An 8,789-nucleotide genomic window follows, 5' to 3' on the forward strand; every position below is an offset into this window, starting at 1 on the left:
CTTCATCCTGCAAACAGTTAATTAAGGTGAACCAACTTCATTTTAATAAAATGGTTCAAGTTCAATTCAGGTGAACCAACTCAATTTTAATAAAATGGTTAAAGTTCAATGAAGTTGTCAATATAATTAATTTAAGCTATTCCAGCTCATTTGTTTTTCATTCCTCATCACAAATATTTCAAATTGTTTTCTCAATTGTTTTTTTTATCAATAACGTTAATTTTATGAACATAAATACAGTTCAGTCAGTTTAATGGTCAAACTTGTTTATTACATATAATCAGTGGTGGAAAGTAACGGAGTAAATTTACTTGAGTACAGATTTTAAGGATTTGTACTTTACTCGAGTAGAAAATTGATTTCATACTCTTACTCGAGTAACATTTTGACAGAGCTACTTTTACTTGTAGTGGAGTAAATTTGACAAGGAGGATTTGTACTCTTACTCAAGTACTGAAGTCGTGTACTCACTCCACCACTGCATATAATGGCCAACTTGTCCAACTGTTTACCATCAAATAAACATGGAGGAGCTCCAAATGAAGACATGAAATCAAATATTACATATTATACATATTTCTTCCTGAAGAATATTGAAACATATTTTACATAGCAGTCATACTTCTTCCAAAAAAGAACACAGAATATATCAAATGTGTACGTATGTATGTAGGTCTAAATATTGACAGCTAACAGCTCAAAAGTAAAAAAAAAAAATGACAAACTAGTCTTCAAAATGATCCTTCAAAGAAATGACTTGTATTAAACTGCATTAAACATAACAGTGAAATTAGAATGCAGCCTAATTTTCAGTGCAGCAGTTTAGCTTTTAGAGACATTACCTTGGGACTTGCTCTCAGAGCATCCAGCTCAAGGAATATCTTTTGAAATACCTCAAAAGTGCTTTTCAGGTAACTCTTTTGGGTAACTCGGGTTGAGTGCATACATTAGTCCCATGAGCAAGGCACATGCTCTTGGGACAGTCAGGCCATCCAGGACTTCTGCTCCCTCAATCACCACTGTTGCGTTGGCTGGTTCAGATGCCCCTCTGCTCACAACAATCTTCATCACTTCATCACCATTCTGGCATAAGTAGATCAGAGTCAACATCAGTGTTTTTTGTCTTATGTAAAAACAAGAATAATGTACAGTGAATCTGCACTTGGGTTAACTTCAGGATTTAACGTGGGCTTTGGGGATGGCTGTTTAGTAGCAAAACAAACATTTTTAATGACATACTTTTGACAAACAAACGCTGCCCATAAAGCCCTGATAAAACGTAGAAAACTTTCACTTTTCACAAAACTTCCTGAATATATCACTGATGGTCCTGATTTTGGTTCCTATCATTCAGTTGCACCCAGTCATTCAGTCTGCCCCCCCTAAATACTGCCCAGGTTAAATCCTTGAAGTGTTGGATTACTTAGCAGCTGTTCTTTAAAGAGATCCTCCTCCTGTTCTCTCAGGTACACGATTAGGCTACGGATTGCAGCTTCTCTCCTACTTTCTACCGACTGGTCCTGTAAATAAAATAATACAAGAAAATGAAACAATCTTTAAAAAGATGAATTTATGATTTATTGATTGAAATATTTATTTAACTAACCCATCAACACCTCCTAAAAATAAAGCGATTTTTTTTTCTATTTGAAATGAACCTTGTTACATTTATTTATACCTCTAGCAGCATGTTCTTTATGTGCTGAATCTCCTCCTCTTGAGGACACCAGTGCCATTATTTTTGGGGTATACTGGTCCAGTTTTGCCATGAATGTTCTCTCAAGGCAACCAGTGGTGATCCTTCTGAATTCTTCATTTATCTGTATAAAATACAAATAAAAAGGTGCAATTTGTTCATGTAGTAAATTGACTGACATAGCACATACTGCAAACCATTTTATAAAACAATATTAACCTGAGTTGCATCGAAAAGAGCCGGCCATCGGTCTCTTATGTCACAGATTTGTGGTGCTTGTGGTGCAACTTCCTGCCTGCGAATGGAGAAAGTCTTTGCCATTTTCTCACTGATGACCTGGCAGTTGTTCCTCTTCTTTACTTCATCAAGGAGCTCCAAAGTTCCTTCTGTTTCTCCTTGTGGGTGAGGAGGTAAATAGTTCACCTCTGCCTGCCCTTCTTGGCTTTTTTTTTGGATATTCTTTGCAGGGGCTTTCTCATGCTCTATGCTCGCTTCTTTCTGAGAGAGTTCACATCAAGCTCAGGGCATCCTAGCCCTCTCCATTTAGATCTATAGCTGGCCATTTTATGTTTTAGTCTTTGTTGCCATGCGTAGCATCCATTATATGACCCTGGTTCTTTAAGGCAAGGATGCTTCTGAATCAGTGCCTCAGCAACATGGTTAAACTGCGCACTAGTGGGGTAAGATGCTTTCAGCCAGCTTCTCAAGGATGTCTGGAGGCAAAGGATTGTGGCAAAGTTGAGCTGAATTCCATCCTTCTTGAAAACTTCATTTCCTGAGGCCAGCACAAGCTCTGTGTCGTAAGCAAAATTAGGTACAGGAAATGTAGTGGGCCAACACTGTGTACGGTGAGTAACCTGTTCAGGTGATGAAAGTGTGATCAGTGTGTCCTGCGATCCAGAGCAACAGCTGCTGCTAGCAGGATGGACAGAGGTCTCAGAAGTAGGGAGCGAGGCTACTGATGCACTTTCAAAGGAACTGTCAGTACCCATCAGTAAAGGTCAGAGTAACTGTAGGAGGTTCAACAATGTGAACCACCTTAATGGTATCCTTGTCCTTGGTGTCACTTGTTGAGGTAAGAGAAAAATATTCCTCTCCAAAGTCAGCATCCTTATAATGCAAGGTAAAGTTCCCATCAAGCCCAAATTTCTCCCTCACAATAGACTCAAGTTCATCAGGGATTCCATCCGGTAAGTCCAGTTTGCCAATTTCACGGTCCTGAAGAATGATCCCAAGTTTGGCTTGAGGAGACATCAGGGTATCTATTAGAGAAAACATGACATCAGTTTGGGTTCTAGAATACATGCAGACACATCATATAATCATCATCATTCAGTATGGGAGAAGAATATGACCACTAAAAATGACTCTAGATAAATAAAAGCTTTGGACTTTGAATTTTCATCACATTTATCATATAGTAAACTAGTATGCTGACAAGTACTGGTTGATTCAGTCTCCAAGAAATTTGACATCACACATCCGTGACATTTCCTCATCATCAAACTTCACACCAAGTCTTAGATTTGTGTCCATAAGTATACTTCTACAAAAGCCAATGCAAAGAATCCTATATGCCTGCTTATACTATGATTAAATGTTGAAGACTTTTATTTCTGTGGCAAAGACAAGGATAGGAACAAAGCTTTGTTCACTTGAACATTTCCCCCTGAAGAATAATGTCATAAAAGTCAAACTACAAAGATCTTGTACCATCTTGTTGTCCATCTCGTGTCAGTATTATGGAGCTCATATTTACAACTACTACAAATCATAATTTCAGATCTCCATATTGGCATAGTCATCAAGAGCCTAACATCCTCTCCTCAGCGAGAATCAGTGTGGTCTGGGTTTAAAAGTCTTACCATGCTTCTGGCAAATTGACAAACTAATATTGTCTCATGTTTGATTATAGGTTGAACATTATCACACTTCGTCACAAAAATATGATTGGAATACACACATTCAAGGAGTTGTATATTCTCACTACACCTGCAAGTGAAAATGATCATTTGTGCTCAAGTGTGGGGCAAGCACGTTCATTGAAAAAAAAACAACAACTTTGTTTTTGTAATGAGACAGTAACCCCATATACAGAGAGGATGATGCCATTTTTGAGGTCTCTCCTATAAACTCAAACAAATGATGAGTTATACTGACCCCTTTGCAATCTATGGTACATTCATGTAGCACTTCTGGGTCACCATACGCTTCCCTGCAACACCGTATGCTGCCATGGGGAAGATGTCAAACAACTCACGAGGCTCAATGAGCTTGAAAACACTTGTTGTGTTTCTAAGATGCTCAATATACCATGAATTGAAACATTTGACAATGAAGCCAACCTTGCCATTTATGACAACAAGCTGCATCAATTCTACAAAATCTGGCAGACCACCTGTTGAACCACGTGCCAAGATCATGCCAGTGGAATAACTGGTGCCACTGTAGCACACTGTGTTTGCCATGTGGACAAATGATTCACCAGGGAATTTTCATTCCACTGCTTTCTTAATGTCTTCCCTCAGCACAGTCAAATCCACTGTTGACACTTTTGCTACTTGTAGAGACTGAACAATTTTACTGCCATGTAGATGGTATGCAATCATTAACTGATGCTTCACTGCAAGAGACAACAGAATGTTTCGGAAGCTATGCGTATGTCTGACCACACGCTTCAAAAAGCTGTGCTTAGCTTCAAAGCGCATAGTCCACAAAGTGAACCAAATGAACCAAGTGGACCAAAAGCTTTCATCTGGCTGGTGTGGGTAGTGTTCAAGAAAATGATGCTTTCCTGAGGGAAAACCTCCAGGAATCTGTGCCGATGCTCAGAAATCTTGCTTTCAAGGAAACAAACAGCGAGGTCTGTGTGAACAGGAGAAAGGACAAGTTCAACTATGTCCTTAAGGTTCAGAAGGATCAGCCATGCTGGTTCATTCTCAGGGATTCTTTCTCCAACTATCAGGGGAAGGAGGCGAAGCAAAGCCCAGTTTTCATGGGCATTTCCACCAACAGTTTTTCTTGCAGCAAAAGTCAGTGGAACTGGTTGCGGTGCATCCGTTCTATCTGTCCATCTGTATGGGAACTCTTTGATTCATTGATTTCATTCCTCGAGTGTGAAATATTTCTCTTTGATGAACACATTTAGGCATAGTGCTAACTCTAAAGGCACAACGCCTTCAAAGAGATCATGTAGCAAATCAGGTGGATAGCCAGATAAAACATTGAAATATTTGAGTTTGTCAGTCAGTGGGCACTGTCTCTTTACTCCATAACAATGAGAAGAATGCACTTGTATCTCTCTGTGCTGTCTGAACATGCAACCTGTGCTCTTGTGTTGTTCCTGTTTTAACTTCACTCACCTGGAATTGAGATCTTTCTCCAAGACAGAACCTGCAGGTGTGTGTACTTGTGAGACGTGAGAAGCTCTCCACAAACCCTCCAATAGAGTGGGCACCAAGGTTATCTGCAACGACACAATACACAGTACCTTTGACTCGTAGACCTATTGAAGGAATGTAAAGTCCTTCTTCTTCTAGGCTGGCAAGGAAGGTCCTTAAGCAGTGGTTCTAACACAGCACTATAGCCAAACTTTTGAACATCATCAGCCTTGCAGAGAATGGCAAGGTAGATTGATGTGAGCGAGGATCTGAGCAATGGTGGCACATTGGCTAAAACCCAATACACAGCAGTCATTTTGTGTTTTTTTCTTGATGTGCCAAGTGGATTACACACTTCAAAATCATCCACATACAGAATGAGAGAAATGGCTGGATTCTTTTCTCATAGCAATTTATTGATTTTCAAATGTATGCCATCATGAAATGAATTGTAGTGAGTGTCAGAGCTGCTGTCTGCTTCAGAGCTATGTTTGAGCAAATCCTGGATCTCTTTTTTTCTTCAAAACCTCATGCAAGGACTTTCAAATTGGTACATGTTGGAAACTTTTCTTCTCCCTGAGAAGAACTGAGAAGACATGATTAGATATTCTGTAGGTTCCACCATGGAAAAATGCTCCCTTCTTTTGTAGGTGGAAAGGTGGAAAGAGGAGCAGTATGTCCTAGAGCTAATGTCATTGGCTTAGACTTGCACAGATAGGTCTGTCGCCATCTCTGAGATGATCACATCATCAACTTTTCATCAACAATTATGCCTCTTTAAGCATGACTGTAAAATATCTTTCAAAAGAGGACCTGAAGCTGATGAAGAAATAAAGTGCAGTTCTTCCACTAACTCATGAATACACCTTTGTGGTACATTGAATATGCTTTCCATTTTCAACAGCAGGTGGGCTACATTTTTTTCAATGAAGTTGCAGTGGCAGTTCTCTCATTTCTTCATCTTCAGGATCTTCACTCACTGTAACCTCCATATCCTCGTCAAAAGGATCATATCAAAAGGACCCCTGTATTTGAAAGATGAACATACAGTACCTCTGCAAGAGCTCAGGCTTGAAGTCATCCAGGGAATGAGGAGTGTGTTTCCGGCTCCTATGAGAGGCAAATGTTCCAGAAATGTTTGTTTTGAGAGCAAGAGCAATTTTCAAAAACACAAGACACTGTTTCCTGCTTTTTTAAATGACGGCCAATGTGTTCAAAGTATTCTCTTTCTGTGGAGATGGTGTTTAAAGAGCAACATGAACATTTCAAAGACAGAACTTCTCTGCGTGTCCCTGTCTCACGAGTTGAATGGCTTCTTGACAGATGGGTTCTCAGGCTGCCCCATGTTTTAAACGAGCAATAACGCTCCCAATAACGCTCCCAATGGAGGCAAGGGAGAAGTTCTCCACCATGGCCACCATGGTCTAAGCCTATAATGCTTTCAAAGATCACTTTTTCTTGACACAAGTTTACAGGTCCAATTCATTTTTAAAACTAAACAAAGCTCTATTTAAACGGCTTTGAATTTTTTCATGACATTTGGAATTGTTTAGTGATTCATAGCTTTAGTGCTTACAGCGTGTGCAGCATGACTTATGACTTAAAATATATTGCCTATGATGTGTTTCTAAATTGAAGATGGAAAAAGTGTGAAAAATGTGCTTGCAACCAACTGCACAAAAATGATCCTTTGTCTTGGGTTCTAAAGGATTTGAAATATGGTTGAACTGCTTCACAATATTTTGGACTTTTAAAGTGAGCTAAATGAGAAAAAAAAACACTACACACCACTATACACACATTTTGTGTGTATACATTCATTCCTAACTTCAGAAAATGCCACCTGTCTCAATAGCAAAAGAGAAAAATAGCCAGGCCTACTGCAGCCTTACTAAAAGGAAACTTGTTCTATGGCGTATCTACAACTAATGTGGGTGCCTTAACCTCTCATAGACACACACCAACACGTCACTTAAAACAGAAACTACTAGCTGGCCAAACTTCATCAATGTAGTCCAAACTTGGAAAAAATGTGAACAAAACAATACACTCATTTCTCTTACCTTGATAAGAGTGATATACTAACTAACGTTTACCGCTAATTCAAATCGTTCGGCTGCCACAGACGTCTTTGTCTGACGATAAACGGTCGAGGGGCGGCGCTGGGCGAGAGAGCGCGGGCAAAAGGACATTTATGAACAGCTTCAGTTCTAAAGTTTTGTAACATGCAGTTATAGGCAGCTATGAAGCTACCATTTTACAAAATGGCTACATTAGCTTCATTTCAATGATGTCTGCGTTAACACGAATTAGTGCAACATTTGCTGATACAGTTAGTAGCCGTTATGAACAAAATAAAGCAAAAACAGTTACTTACCTCGTATTGCTCCATAGAAACTCTTGTTTTTTTCTTGGGATTTTGGGGATTTTCCAACAGGCATTAATAGCAGTCGCAGTCTGGCTCCTCTCTGTACGTGATTGCAGGATAAAACCAGAAGCAGGAGCAGGAGCAGAGCAGCTTCTGAAAGCTGTTGAACATTTGGCTCTAGCTGTGGGAATATGTCATTTCATCAAGTTTTAACAACCTTTTAAGTGAGAATGTGACCCTGTAGCTTACCTTCATCCAGAAAATTCGGAGAAACGTTTGGTCCTGACATCTCGGAGACATCGTACAATAGAACGTCTTCCCTGTTTTTTTCAAAATAAAAGCTCCCATTACTATGAACATGAAACATGAGCGGTGCTCTTGTTTTGAAACGGCATGTTTAATGTGGCCTTTGAATTACCCCTGGGGACAGATAAAGTTTTTGTATTTGAATTTGTTCAAAAGTTTGCTTCAAAATATACATACATATTTAAGTTAACATTTCTATTTTTCTATTTTCAGCTGGGCCAACTTCTTCAAATAAGTTAACAACTTGTTTTAATAAGTCAGTGACACAAGTTTATCGTTTTATGTTGAAAAAGCTCTTGATTTTAACTCAACTCAACTAACTAAGCCCATATTTTCAGCTGGACCAACTTCTTCAAATAAGTTACCAACTTGTTATAATAAGTCCATGTAACAACCTTATTCTTTTATGTTGAAAAAGCTCTTGATTTTAAGCTCAACTAACTAATCCCATGAATCATTTTTAGAGTCTAGTTCTCTCAGTATTATAAAATGACCATTGTTGGTATTTCATGATTGTAAAATGTTTGGAGAATTGTCAAATGAAAATAGCACTTTACAGCATCTAGTGTGCACTTGGGCAAGTTGCAATATAGTAATACGCATGAAACACATAACCTTGCATGTTTTATGAATAATGTGATTTATATGTTCAAAACCAAGCTGCCAATGGGAAGTGCAAATTAGCCATACGGCTATCATCTCCCATGTCCCATTTTTTCAAAAATCAATCAATCTACACATTTCTTACATATAGTACCTTTAAGACTGACTCAGTCTGTGACCATCGCTGTCTATGGTCCTGAAGTCTCAGACAGGTCACAGCCCAGAAGGTCCTACAATCAAACACATGGGATTTCTGAACATTTACACCTCTGATCACAACAGTCATAGTACATAGTACATAGTACGGCTGACTTGGGGGCGAGAGGCGGGGTACACCCTGGACCGGTGGCCAGTACACCACAACGGTAATGTATTACAGTAAGTATTACAATATCAAATTGCATTTTGTGAAAATGTAGCATATACGTATGAGAAA

General features: G+C 39.0%; 1 long non-coding RNA gene across 2 annotated transcripts; it reads right to left on the reverse strand.

Moving 5' to 3' along the window:
* Nucleotides 1–216: 216 nt before the first annotated feature.
* Nucleotides 217–8,424, reverse strand: LOC144899638 (uncharacterized). Of its 2 annotated transcripts, none has more exons than XR_013627931.1 (8): nucleotides 7,694–8,424; nucleotides 7,454–7,625; nucleotides 6,130–6,186; nucleotides 5,059–5,162; nucleotides 1,916–2,958; nucleotides 1,679–1,820; nucleotides 1,424–1,520; nucleotides 217–1,083 (listed from the first exon to the last, which is right to left on the reverse strand). It is a non-coding gene; the product is annotated as an uncharacterized LOC144899638 (long non-coding RNA). The 2 variants fall into 2 exon arrangements; XR_013627932.1 differs by having other exon boundaries at nucleotides 218–1,083; nucleotides 7,454–7,621.
* Between the last annotated feature and the right edge of the window lie 365 nt (nucleotides 8,425–8,789).

This window comes from Doryrhamphus excisus, linkage group LG8, assembly GCF_037039965.1.
Source record: "Doryrhamphus excisus strain RoL-2023G ecotype Guam linkage group LG8, RoL_Dexc_Guam_v1.1, whole genome shotgun sequence".
NCBI lineage: Eukaryota > Metazoa > Chordata > Actinopteri > Syngnathiformes > Syngnathidae > Doryrhamphus > Doryrhamphus excisus.